This window comes from Aquila chrysaetos, chromosome 5 (assembly GCF_900496995.4).
Source record: "Aquila chrysaetos chrysaetos chromosome 5, bAquChr1.4, whole genome shotgun sequence".
Taxonomy (NCBI): domain Eukaryota; kingdom Metazoa; phylum Chordata; class Aves; order Accipitriformes; family Accipitridae; genus Aquila; species Aquila chrysaetos.
The window spans coordinates 59251547-59264312 of NC_044008.1; the positions used below are offsets into that span (position 1 = coordinate 59251547).

The 12766-nt window shown below is 37.9% G+C and overlaps 1 protein-coding gene across 9 annotated transcripts in view; it reads right to left on the minus strand.

Moving 5' to 3' along the window:
- Positions 1-12766, minus strand: part of MEGF11 (multiple EGF like domains 11) — a 294330-nt gene that overhangs the window by 280371 nt on the left and 1193 nt on the right. Inside the window, exon 1 of one of the 9 annotated variants that reach the window (XM_030015420.2) lies at positions 8065-8146. The exons of the other annotated variants lie outside the window; for them this stretch is intronic. The gene's annotated coding sequence lies outside the window, so the exon portion shown is untranslated. Of the gene's footprint in view, positions 1-8064; positions 8147-12766 lie in introns of those variants that run through there. 9 annotated transcript variants of the gene reach the window in all.

Consider the following 12766-nt stretch of genomic DNA (forward strand, 5'->3'; position numbering starts at 1 on the left):
AAGACCCCAGTCAATGTAAATTTTCCTGAAATTCATGCAGGGCAGCTTCAGCAAAGTTGTTAAGTGTATGCTTATCTTTAAAGTTTAATGTGACTAAATCTTCAGCAGGCACCCAGGTAGCCATTTAACTAACTATTTTGCTGAGCAATGTCCAGTGTTGTGAAAGAAAAGTTGCAATACATCCTTGCAAAACAATGGCTTCCCTCCCATGACTAATATCAGTTCTCACTTGGCCTCAGTGTAAACATATGCTATACAAAATTTTCTGTCATCTTACTGTGAAATATATTCTTAAAGAGACCCTTTACGTCACCTCAGTTGCAGGACTTATGAGAGGGCTTTGCAGTTAGGATTCAGATATTAAACAGTATCAGCCACATCTTTGCATGAGTGTTATCCATCACCCACAGAAACTTAAGCAAAATTAGTAAACATGACTATGTGCCTGCCATGCCATTTTTTACGAGAAAGCAAAGCTTCCACAGTTTAATAGGAGAAGAAAATTATAAGTGACATAAAATGTTTTAGACTAAAATATATGCCATATATGTGAAGACACTTCTGCTACAAACACATTTTTTTATTACAGTCTCCTACAACTTTCCCAGATGGCCAGGTAGTGGCTATTCCTTGACGGTCACCATATGCTCTACAATTAGTGAGTCATGTCTCTGATTAGCATTCGGATCTCTGACAGACAAATTCCCATGAAACCAGAGCTGGAGACCAAGATCCTTAGGCATCAAAGAGGGAAAAAGAGGCTCTTCCATGGCAAATTCTGAAAGTCAAAGTCATTATACCTAATGTAATAGCCATGAACATTCTCCCTGAACACCACTTATAGCCAAGACAATGGACCAGGCTGTCTTATTTCTGCAAGTTTCTGTTCATTGCTAGGGTGTACATAGACACAAGAATGCTATTTTTACAACATTACAACACTGTCTGTTATTGCAGCCAAACACTTTGGCTTGAAAATTTGACTTCAGATATGTGTTAAGTAATGCACAATAAATTCTCATCCAAAAGAAAAAAAGAAAAAGAAATGCTAGAGTGCATGCAAAGCTGTGCTCTGGGCACAGAATAGTTAACACATGCCTGCTGTCCACTCGACATTTTCCTTAAAAGCTGCTGTGAAAAAATCAGATTCCTCCCTAGAAGTATTATGATTGAAAGTAGCAACTTGAAAACAGCAATGTTTTTATGGGCTCCTGTGAAGAGGATTCTCCAGTGCTCAGTAGGGCGAATCCAACCTTCTCAAAAATACTGATCCCATTATTCAGTTTTGGTAATTAAAATGTTTTCTAAATGATGGTTCCCCAGCAGGAGGAAATTGATTAATTTTAATGCATTATTGTATTTTAGCATGGAACAACTTTTTCTTTTTTTTTTTTTTTTTTTTCCCCCTCCTCTTGTTCCCACCATTTGCAGATGAATTACTTAGATGTGAAGATTTGTCTACTGTATTTGACATGAAGCTTTAGGGAGTAAGTGGAGAAACCCAAGGAGCGCCTCATCATTTGCAAGTTCAATTTCTTTCTATTTGGATATTGATTAGCAGAGCATATATTGTGAGGAAGTGGCTTGACTAAGGGAACATAGATCTAAATGTGACTTTAACAGAATTTACATATTTAGAAATGTATTTAGGGGTTTCATTATATGCTGCTTTTTAAAACAAGTTGTTTGGTTTGGTTTTGTTGGGTTTTTTAAATTAGGTCACAGAATCTTATTTAATTTAAATATATTTGAATAACACTATGAGTACCATTTACAAACGTAGTGCCTCTTACTTAGGCCCAAACTCTGAGTCCTTTAAAATATACCAGTTGACTTCAGTTGGTTTTGGGTTAGGCCGTTAATTACTCACATGAGTGTTACAAAAGTTGAAGAAGCAGACACCTGGCTAGCTAACTTCAAACACGGGTTCAAAAATAGATCCTGTCCCATCTGAAGAAGAGATGCATGTATCTTACAATTCTATTACAGCAAGCAATACTTTAAATAATTAAAATTATTTTGTGTTTGTGTTCATCTTTTGCAGTACTTTGAGTAAAATCAATGCTGCCACACATGACCTAACATTAAATAGTTTCTTGAAACAGTATTTCTCCTGCTCCCAACAATTTTTTCCTTTTTACAAAGGCTTCTGCTTGATTAGAAATTAGAAGGAAAGTCCAATATGATTTTATCAGACAATAAAAGTTTGCTTAGATATCCAGTTCTATTTTCAAGCAGACTTCAGATAGATGAGAAAACTGATACACAATCAGGTCTTCTGGAATGAAACTATTATCAACCAATTGCACAAAATATAGCAACAAACTGGAACAAAACTAATTGGCTTTGGACTTAGTAGCAACTGACAGCAGTCACCTCCATAAAATTAAGAGAAATGAGCAGGGTAGACTAGTCTATAGCTAATATAAGACGAATTCGCCTAGGAATGCATACAGTACTCACAAGAACTTTGCCCAGGATCTTGGAGCACTCTACAAATATGTTAAGATTAAAAAAATATCAGGAGCATTAGTACTCCGAGCAAATGTAAGGCACTGATACTGGAGGCAGTCTTTGACAAAGCCAAGAACAGACTTCACCTTTCCTGATTCTGTAACACATCTCTCTTTCTGGCAGTAGATTTATCCCATAAACAACAGTAACCATAACATTTATTACTTAATAACAAATTTACTAAAGTGCTCAAACGTCTCAAGCAGAATGAAGGCCTATATATTATGTAAAGACATCCAAAGGAACTGTTTGTCCTAAAAAACTTAGTGTCCTACGCATCTCTGATGGAAGTCTCATCTTCAAAAGAACAGCAAGAGTGAAGTGCAGTTGAATATCCCAACTGCTAGCACTTTCCATCACTGTGGACTTAGTTTGAGATCAGGTTTGAAAACTCAGCTCTGATAGAGGCTGAAAACAATAAAAAGTGATGTCCTTCATACAGCAAATTTATGAACGTATGTTACAATACACTAGTGAGCAACACAGAGACTACATTATATTTTTGGCATACACTGTATAGATTTAAGTCTTGTGTACCATTAAAAAAAAAAAATATTACAGTATGAAGGAGAATGGCATGAAGACCACCATATCCTATTTCCAAACAGCCTAGTATCTGATGCCTTTGAATAGTTAGTTTTAGCTAGATGAGAAGAATCCTTTGTCCACTATGAATTCCTACATAATGAATAACAAGCTATTATGCTAATGCAAGAAAATACTTATTTGTATCAAAGTTTTGGGGTTTTTTTGGTAGACAGGCAACATGCAACACAAGACTTCTTTTAATTCATACACAGATGTCCAAGATGTTAGCTGGAAAGAAAGAAAGAGTCTGACTAGCATCTGGGGTTTCAGTATGAAATGCAAACACTCAAGCACTGCTTGCTCTTCGAGTGGATCAGATGGTCTAAATGGGGATCATATCTGCTCATAAGAAGATCTTGCTCACTGTGGCTTAAGAATTTACCTGAAGTGACATAAGTTTTTAAGACTGCATTCTTCACACTGCTAACCAGAATGATTCATGAGAGCAGATGTACTAACCCTCACATACAAGGAGTCAAACTTATAATTTATAACATAGCCTCCTAACAGTGATATTTTTATGCATACTGATTTACACAATTTCTTCTCCAGAACTCTAATGCAAGAGCTAAGACTTTATATAACTTTTTATTTTTCCCATGCGATGTAATAAACAAGTGGTATGCAAGCACCCCAGCATATGGAAAAGAGCCACTTTTAAATGAAAAAAAGTAACCTTTTTGTAAAGTGAGTCAATGTTCCTAAATGGGTTCACTGAAGTAAATCCAGTGCTAACAAATGTATAATGTTCCCTGTTGGCAATGGCAAAATGAAAAAAAAAAAAAAACAAAAAAACCCAAAAAACACACAACCCAAAAAAAGCCCCAAAACAATCCAGAAGCATTAACAAGAACTCTAGTAATGTATTCTAGTGAATTGAGCATCCATGAAAGAATACTGGGCAGGTTTGTTCACTTTTCACTGACAACTGTGAACTATTTAATTCATCCCAATTTCACACAATCACCCAATGGTTGAGGTTGGAAAGGACCTCTGGAGGTTGTCTAGTCCAATCCCCCTACTCAACCAGGGCCACCTTGAGCCAGTTGCCCAGGACAGTGTCCGGGCTCCAAGGATGGAGACTCCACATCCTTGGAGTTTTTTAAGATTACATCCTTGTTTTGTACGATTACATTCCTAGCTTTCTGAAACATGTAAGTGCCCAAAGATACATCCACATACCCAAATATTGTCCTTTCAGAGTTTTATGTCCTCCTTTTGTACTACCTCCTCTTCCAGAATTAAGTTGAATTCCTTTTGCTCCCTCTACTTATTCTCTTTGGTGCTGTCACCATAAACTCCCAAACTCCCATTATTCCAAACACCAGTGAGATGTCTGTTGACTACCAGATCCTAAAAAAAAAAACCCAAAACTGGAAAGTCACAACTGAAAGGCAGCTGAGGATTGCACTGCTGAAGCCAGACACAGAGAAACTTGAAGAATACCAGACAGGTCGTAGCAGTGCACAGTGGAGCAGGAGCACACAGGCAGCAGGGTCTGTTAAGTTTACAACAATGGCCAAACTGAGGCCATGTTTCATCACGAAGTGGAAAAGCAGCACTGAGAGATCAGTCCTTCCTCTTTCTGGATGCTGCTTCAAGTACAATTCAGCTGGACAGAACAATCAGATCCTAACAACATTTATGTATCCCTTCAGGTAACTAGTGTGCTATATTACTAAAATTTACACCACAACAGCACTTTTGCAAGCTCAGAATACATATTTGCCTTCACCTTCAGTAGTCTGCACATTGGTAGGTTGTGTATGAAAGTCAGAGCCTATTTCATTCTAGAGTACCTGTGCAAATATGTTTCTTTTACAAAAGTCAACAGAACTACGAGTCTATATTCTGCTTCCAGTGCACATTATTTTAAGTAGGTCTCATCTTTTTTGAATGCCTGCATACAGAAGAAACCACCTAAACTTAGCTCTCTACTACAGAGAACACAGACCCTAAAATTGTCCTCTGCTTAATGTTCTATCAAGCTGCCCTTCAAGTGGAAAACTTAATCCTTAAACAAAGCCTAAAAGAATGCTAGGGAGGATAAGACAAAGGAAAGACCTGCAGGAAAATAAGAGAGCAGGGAAAAAGCATCTGCTAAAAAAAATTAAGAGGATGCCTGGATTATCTAGAAACCATCAGCGTTAAATGCTGGATGTTAATCAGTGCAGCAGCATCCTGCTAACTATTTCTCCTTGTTTCTCTTTCTCGTTCTGTCAAGCAAAAGGATTTTGCATGCCATACACAGATCTGATTCCTCACTTTACCATTCTCATTTAACTCAGTAATTTCTGGGTGAACCTTTTATCTGTTGCTGAATTTTATTTAGTTGTCTCTTTGTCCCCACTATTATTTTCCTAATAGTGTTTCTTTTTCTTGCTCTTTTCCATACAGAAGTGACTTTCCATATTGTTCCTACCCACACACCTCTGCCTGCCAAGCTATTTTCCATTGCCTTTCTTGTTTAACGTTGTTTGCCCCTTATTCAGAGTTCCCACATTTCTTGCATTTTACAGATCAGAGCAAAAGGAACAAGCTCAGTTTCTAGGCTGCTCTCGGATCATCCACAAACAATCCCATGGAACATATCTTGAGAAATAAATTTCACTTACATCTTTATTAGTCAAAGTGGTACAATATAAATAAATAAATAAATAAATAAATAAAAGATTAAGAAAAATAAAACTTCACAATTCCTGTGGATTGGAATGGATATAGCAGCTGCCTCAATTAAGAGCACACACTGCATTCATTCGTTTGTTAACTGATACTTTGCTATCTTCTGACCACAAACAGCAGATGGTATTTTGTCATTCGACAGACCTCAGTTTACATAAATCACAACTTCTGTCCTGAAGAGTTTACAATCCAGTGCTAGGTAACATCTCCTGCAACAGGCAGTACTATGCAAATTAGTCTCCTTCCATTTGTAGCATACAAATCTTTCTGTATATTTGACCATCATTATTCACTATAAATGAATATTTTGTAAATATAATTTACGACTGTTGTAATTTCTGTGACTTATTCCCAGTAGTCCTCATTGCAGAGACTGCATCTAATCAATCCTCAATTACTATGTAAATACATCCTATAGGCTACTGATGACTTTCCTTTCAAACACATAATACACAATTAATGACAGCTATAATGGCACCAAAGACTCCAAACCAAAAGAACTTCTCACTGTAATTTACACTTACCACCACTAAAGAGGACTGATTTGTTAGAGCACTTACTTTTCAAGTTTTTTGCAGTCTTCTGGAAAAGTGATTATCAGTAGTTCTAGTCAGTGACTGCTGTTACTGTACTTCGCTCCTCAAAACAAAATTCTACATAACTAAGTACAATGATATTTCCTGTTGTAACATTACCTGGTCATAGTTAGGGCTACATCCAAAAATCCTCATTCAGGGAAAGCTTACAGTAAAACAGCAAAAACCTCGCCCTGTACTCCATATAAGATACATGCACAGCTCTGTCCTGCTTTAACACTACAGCTGTCAAAACACACCATGTCTAAACTAAAGCTCAGAGTTACAAACGATAATTTTCAAATTTGTTCATTCATTCATTTACAATAAAGTTTTCAGTCTTTTTACCTTTCTTTACAAGTAAAATGGAAACTAGGCATTATTATGAAAGGGTGGGATTCATTTCACTAGATTTGAGTAATCCAAAAGTTAGATGCCTGGCCTAGTCTGGTCTGCTAGTCCATCTTGAGGACTAGCAGACTACCAAGGACTACCTTGACTTCCTTGGAGGAAGGCGGCAGGCATCATATCCAGAAGGCAATTCATCCTAAAGGTGATACCATCTGCAAAAACAAGTCTCCAAATGTCTAATCCCTTTGCAAATAAACACTGGTATAAAACACCTCTTTCCCTAGCATTCAGTGCATGACTAGTCACATGGTGTTTTGTAGAAGGCAATGCATAATAACACTGAGAAGTAAATTTTCTGATGCTTGAATTGTATCTATAAAATAACTGATCGGCCCTGTTTGGTTGATAAAATGCCTACCTGAAATATGCAGAAAAAAGGAAATTAGAAGAGGAGAAGGGATGAAGAACATGGCTACACTGGACATTTTTACTAAGTTTGAAAAATGGTAGGTGTTATAACTTTAATGGTTTTGATTTGCCTTATCCATTTTAACACACAGAAGTTAATACGATTTCAAATTAATCAGCCAGTACTTCTTTAAAGTGATATTTACAGCTTCTACATTTAAATGGAGGCAAACAAAACTATAATTTATGCTATAATAATGACATATAAAGTATCATTGTTTTAATTCTTTAATAGAATTAAGCTAGCTGTGGCAAGTAGATAAAACCCCTTTGAATAGTGAAACATTGCCATAGTTTGTCTTGTCAAGGCTCCTGCTTCTAAGAATATTTATGATTTTACTGTTCCTTGAGAACCATAAATGACACAGCATGTCAATGAGACAGTTTCAATCTCAGTCTGGATATTTCCATCCAGAACTAGAGTATAATTCAGTCTCCATCCCCAGATAACCCCAGCCTTTCTCCTTATACTGCTAACAAAGGGCTTAATACTGGGCTTCCTCCTGAGAAACAAATTCTATACCTTGTGCTAACCCCCATGACTTCGCCAAGACTGCATGGAATGAAAATGAATGCAGCAGTTCATTGTGAATTAAGAAAGCACGAATCAGACCCCAGCGTACAAAGTGCAACGGCAGTTTTCTGGAGTGACTGCCTGTCAAGTAGGTACTAGACTACGATGCACAACTCATTTGACAAACTGAGTGTCAGTGAAGTCACCTACCAGTGTCCTATGCTGCTACCAAAAGCATGTTGGCTGCTAAATGACTTTACATTCTTTTTTCTTTTTCTACTGAGCTTATTTTAGAAAGGTTGTATATCAATCTGGAAAGTGCTGTGAACATGATGTTATCATAATGGTACCATATGCCAGTCGACTACTTACAAATCATCCATACTTCCCTCACTTGGTAGATTTTAAAAGCATGATAAAGAACTTGATTCTCCTCATGCTTACACTGGCTTTATATCAGTATGCTTCCATGTTTTACACTGGTAAAAAAAAAAAAGGGAGAAATATTTGTACCAAACCCTCTAAAAACCTTTAAAGGCTCTAAAATGGCTCTGTCAAATGACAGTTTTTACTACTCAAGTAGTTGTCTCAAAACCAGATATGTTAAAGATTCAAACCCTATGAAAAAGTAGAATATGCTCCCAAAACACCTTATCTAGCCATACAATCTATAGAAATAGGTTACATCCTTTAACTAAAGAGCTTTGAAGCTTTTAATTTACCTTCCTGTTTTGGCCCCTTAAGCAGGCAACTGTGAATTCCAATACTCCACCTCATAGTTTCTCTACAGCTTTTTCCTACCTTCTTTGCTCCAGAGAAAGCAGATTTTCATGTGTTTACAACACTCCATAAACCCTGCAAAAAATCATGTACCGTAAGACTTGTGATAAAAACAGGAGGTTAGCAAAAGTCTAGATCTTAACAAGGAATCCAAGAAAAAAGGTTAAGGAAAACTTCAGCTGCATATCTGGACTTAAGAGAACCTGGACCCATTTCCACTCATGACTACCAGTTAAATTAAAGAAGAAAAAAAAAAGGATCTGTTCACAAATTTCACACTTGGCTAACTTTTAAGCTGTCATATTCTGGCAGTTCTCTGGTGCCTTTTTTAACCCTTTAAAATATTTTTCAGAGTGACTGTTAGTGCTCATGTTTTGGGTTGAAAAACCTAGAAAATGGAGTATGTGAAGTTAGAGCACAGAACTATTTTCACTTAGCTACTTTGTCTTACTCCTCTTCCAGGCAGAGCATATCTCTAGCAGTGAATCTGATTTCAGCCTCATGCCTATTCATTCATTAGCCTTTATAGTCAGGCTGTTAATAGGAGAAATTCTCAGTGCCAGTTCTTATTGTAAAGGAAGAAGTTAGGCCTATCAGTTCTGGTCTTGTTTGCAATCTGGTGCAAGTCGGATGTGCTCTTCTTTCCTGCTGCATTTCTGTGAGCAGGCTAAGTGGTGACCTTCATCTTGTATATCTATCCCTCTCTCAGAAAGAAGCTTTCATACAAATTTCAATACTTTCCCTTTAGAGAAGCAGACAGACAGGAGAAACAGCCTGAAGGGCTTAGCACTACTGTTCATATACAAGTGTTTGTAAACACACTTAGAGAATTCTGGACTTGTCTTTGGACATCCTGACTGAATACCTTAGATCCTCTGGGCTGTAGCCCACTGTTTTACAGCTACCAAGTCTGATCGTCACAAGGGCCTGGAATATTCTCTCTTCATGAATTTGGTACATAATCATTAATTCCTAAGGTAAGGATCACATTTTGTAAACTCAAACAAAATTCCTCCTCTCTATATGCATACACCAATTGTACATCACTCACAGGAATCACATAGAAGTATCACATGGCTGAATTCATCTGGCAATCTTTGAAACTGATTCTATCTGGGATTTGTCTCCTTTGAGAGTAGCTCTTTTAATTTTCTACAAGCTTTTTCATCTCTCTCTCCTTAACATACAGAGAACTTCCTCACTGAGGTTTCAATCAGTTTTGTGCAAAGAAAAGTACCAATAGCTACTGCAGCACGGTCAGCCTGCACAGTACAGAACAATGAGGTTGAATTTTTTTCATCTTTTCCATTAACATCTGAAGAACCCCTTCTAGGAGTAACTCATTTATTCACAATGGTAACTGTAACTATTTCCTTGATCCCAGGTTTTACATATTAGTCATTTTTAGTAATATGTGAGACAGCCAGGGAAGGACTCGGTTGCCTAAACAGGGATGCCAAGTGCTATTTGAGACACCTGAGCAAAACCAAGATATCTGCATTGGGCACCAGATAACAATGTATGGTCTCACAGGACACCTGAATGCTGGTGGAGCAGCAGCTAGAGACCAGGTAGGATACCCTGGAGAACCTAAGATGACTGAGAGACCTGAATCCTACCTGCAACTACAGTGTGGTCTAAAGTCCATCACCATCAGTGGAGAAATTCCCAGTGACTTTGGCTTTGACTCGGAACTAGACTCTGACTCTTGCCATGTCACAGTTTCCTTTGCACAGATATGCAAGGAGAGAGGGGCCATGTAAGTAACCCTGTGCCTCCCAGCACTCCCCTGCAAGACGCAACCAGAATTGACAAATTTGCATAAAATTACAATAAGAACGAAGTCTGTAGATAGGTAATTCAAACCCAAAGTGGTACAGATGGATAGTTTGTGGGAACCCACCACACACGCTGTATCTACCTGGAAGTACACGAAGGCCAATGGCAAGCATACACGTTGCAATAATTAAAATGTTAAAACTAGTGCAGGAACCATACTTCCACACTCCCCAATTCCTGCAATCCCCATGTTTCAGAAAAAAGAGCTTATAGCTTTTATATAAAGTAACTGTGAACTGTATAAGGTCTCCACTTAAATTCCCGCCCCAGAGATTTGCACAGCAGTACTGCAAAAAGTAGTAATTACATAGTAGCTTTTTAGTATGCAATGGTATGCAGCACTTCTCTTTTTAAGCTGAACAACCAAAGTAGTATCATAAATATTATATTTAAATAGTAGCTCAAACCACATGGTTTGAAAACAATAACCAAGCACACGCTTTGTAGGAGCACAAATTTAGAAATTATTTTAGACAAGGATAAAAGGTTTGCAAGAATTGTGATCACGCTACAGAGAAATAGTTTATACAGGCTGTACTTGAAGGTACTTTCACAGTTCCAATATAATTAACTGTTTTCAGAGATTTATAGTTTTGCTGTATGCATTTGCTTAAATATTAATTCTGCTGCCTAGCGTTTAAAGCACGACGGATTATTCAAAGTAAAAATGGCTGAAAGCCCCATTCATAGTAAATATGCTTACAGACATGCAGCTTCTTAAAAGAGAACGCTGGCTTCTATTTGATACTTCTTCCTATTAATGTATTTTTAATTGTAAAAACAAGAGACCAAATTAGCCCTTTTCAATAAGTAAAAAACAGGAGCAAAATAATTCATTCCTAATATTGTATATTTTACCTCAGTCTTTTTTTTTTTTTTTTAAACTAAAATTACAAAATTTTATAAAGTAGATGACTGGGTGACTAGAAAGAAAGACAACATTGAAATTTTATTTTGAAAAACATAATAGTCACCACATGACCATTTTCAATGTTTCATATGCTGAAACACTGAACACTTTCACCATAAAACTTTCACAATCCTGTAATAAATTTACTCAGATAGTAAAAAGAAGCAGAAAGAAAACTAAGTTCAACAGTTTGAACATTGAAGAAGCCTCCAGAGGTTGTTACTGACAAATACAACCTCATGCACTTGCACTGAGACTAATTTTGCAAACATACATCATTATCCTTAAACACATGTGCTTATTAGTATTATTGTCCTAATGCAAAGCCAATTCAGGTGCCTCACGCTAACTTTAATAGACTCCAGACCAGGTCCCATGAATGCAAACTTGTTCATCAGCTTTTGCAAGACCAGATCCTCAGTCTGTAAAAGATCACAAAAAATCAAATCCTATTATGAGACTGTTTAGTTGTTTTACTCACCTTTACTTAGCACTACCATAAGCAAGGCAATACATGTAAAAGAATCCATCCATCAGCTATTACTCTGGGAAGGAAAACTTGTGGGATTTAATAACAAAGTGGACATGTAAGGAAGGTCCAAACAAAGAGAGGGACAGAAAAGCTCTGGCTGCACTTTAAGAGAAGTCTAACAGAATGGGCAGGATTCGGACTGAGACCTGGATATCCCAGCAGAAATCTCCACAGAATTTATTAGCTTCATAATGTGAAATTAAGAGACATAACATCCAATCACCTGACTTGAGATTTCTTTTATCAAAATACAGGACTGAGCATGACTGGGGGTCTCCCCCATTTGACAGGATATGGAAGGTAGACAGGCTGCTACATTCTAGTTCATTCATAATTCATGTTACTTATGTTCTAAACCAGGAGGTCATAAAGATACAAACTGTAGACTTCCTTTTAGTTAACTCTGGACTTTTTTGCTCCCGGGGGTGCAGGGGTGGGGCGGGAGTGATCACCGCGGCTATTTAAATCTCCAACCCCGTGATACCCTGAGAGATGGCTGCCTTGGTTTCACAAAATATTGATCTGCCCACCTCTCTGGGCCAAACAGATGCCCAGTGCTTGCAGATTAATATTAATAAACACAGGCATCAGAACTCTGTGCTGTCACCTGAGGATCTCAGCTGAGCATTGAATTTGGGAGCTGATATCCTGACACTCCCAAACTTCTCTCTCTTTGTTAAGAACCATCTGGCAGGGTGGCCAGAGTCCTCCCTAGGCAAAAGAAGGGAATGTTTGGCAGCAGCGAGTAGCACCAGCGAGAGTGAGATTCCACCAGCTAGCTCCCCAGCCTCAAGAAAGAGGCGTCACTTACACATTGCATCCTGCAACTTCTCCCTCGTGCCTCTCCCTACTCCAAAGACCCTCTTCATCACGAGCCCTGTTAAGTACAGACAAGGGAAGCCGCTACGACCCGAGCAGCAATTCCACTCGCCTGCGCAGAGCAGCAGCCCGAGGACGGGGACACGCGGGGACCAAATCTGCCTCCTGCAACCAGAAGAAAGTTCGTGCCGACA